Raw genomic sequence first — 1,827 nt, forward strand, 5'->3', positions numbered from 1 at the left:
CTCCAGCGCCCGGCAGCGCACCCCCTTTGGACGACACATGCCTTGTATTTGATCACCGAGCCACTGCGAGCCACTCCCCTCCCCCCGAGCCACGCCCAGCCGGCCCGGCCGGGCCCCAAAGTATTAAATAGACGCGGTGGATGGCGCGCGCTGTAGTGCACACCACTCCAGCGAGTACGCCACGCTGCAGCGCGACGCGCCGGGGCAGCACCGACACCGCGTTATCACCGCCCCAGCAGCGGTCAGCAGCGGGTCAGCAGTGTCCAGCAGCGGGTCAGCAGCGGGTCAGCAGCGGCCAGCACCGCGTCAGCCAGCCCGGAGTATGGCCACCCACGCCACCCGCAGTGGCGCCGCCGGCCTCCGCGGCCGCCTCCTGGTCGCCGCCGCCATCGTTCTCCTCTTCGCCGTAGGATTAATTCGCTCAGACATCCGTAAGTGGAGCCCAGGACGCCAACCTCCTCGTCGCCGGGCTGTGCCTCCCCTCGTGACCGTGCATGTATCCCCCCATGCCCACGAACGTTTCGCCCTCTCTAGTGTCACACCCCCTATTGCCTGATATAGTGTCCCCCGGTGTCACCTCCGCGGTGCACTCGCCGGGTGTAACACCTACGTTGGTGTGCCCCGGGGGCCGACCTACGGCTGCCGTCTGATTCAGGAGAGTGTTTAAGTTGATACCTACCCCATGAGAGCAACAAGGACGGGGCTATGCGAGGAGAGTCCATCTTGAACGCTCTTCTGAATCAGACGACTGTGGCCACGTGGTGGACACGCCATCGCATCAACGTGCCGGTCAACCCCTGCGATGGCGCATGGCGAGGCGTGACTACTTGCTTGCAGCGTTGCGGAGCCCCCGCACGGTAATCGGTCCCCTTGGCGACGCTAATGATAGCGCCTGCAACGCGGTGGGTAGGCCAGCCCGCCAGGCAGCTGTGCGGAGCCAGCGGCCCGCCCTGAGCACATCGGTGCAGGGGCTTCGCGCGTTTGGCCTCTGAAGTCCTCTAGCCCCCTCACTTCTCCTCGGGAAACGCTAACCGTGGCGGCGCAATGCGGGCAGCCGCATCAGCCGGCCACCACCATCCGCACGGGCCCTACTGGCCAGCAGCACCAGGGGCGTACTAAGGGGGGCGGAGAAAAGGGATGGGGGGGGGGGTGGATCGAAATTTGCTTAAATACAGGGGTTTTGTTAGTCAAATTGCCTACCTTTAGGCACCTATTTAGTGGACCACCGGGGCGATCGCCCCCCCTCCCCCCGCCCCATAATACACGTCTGAGCAGCTCCTGCACCCCGTGCTACCGAACCACGGTGCGTTGCGTGAGCAGGACTAGGGGGGAGCGCGGTGGGGGAGCGCGGCGGGAGCGCTTGGCCAGCGAGCAGAGCGTGATTCCATTAGACTGGGCGGTGCATATGCGGAAGGCTCGCTCGGCGCATGCTGCGGAGAGCGAGTGCAATGGGACTGGACTGCGATGGTAATGCATGCGAAAAAAAATTACCCACCGACCCCACTAAAGTATACGTATCGATGTTCTTGAGCAACGCCTTGCGGTTCGGGAGACCTGAACGCAAGAGCCAGATCTATGTGGTTCTAGCCGAGGAATGGTGTTCTTTGCATGCAAATGGGGAGGTTTACCAAACCAGTGGCGCTAGCTCGAGCTGAAGGTATTTAGAGGCGTTATTTACCCGCCGGGCACGAGCATTTATGCAGCGCGGTATAGAAACCTCTGACGACAGCTTTCGGCAAAGAAGCTGAGCAGTCTTTAACCTTGAACTTGGCGTGGTAGTTGGAGCTGTATGGAAAGGGGAATGCCGGGGAAGGTAGGGTCTGGAGG

Source organism: Frankliniella occidentalis, unplaced genomic scaffold (genome assembly GCF_000697945.3).
Source record: "Frankliniella occidentalis isolate FOCC.00 unplaced genomic scaffold, Focc_3.1 Scaffold47, whole genome shotgun sequence".
Lineage (NCBI taxonomy): Eukaryota > Metazoa > Arthropoda > Insecta > Thysanoptera > Thripidae > Frankliniella > Frankliniella occidentalis.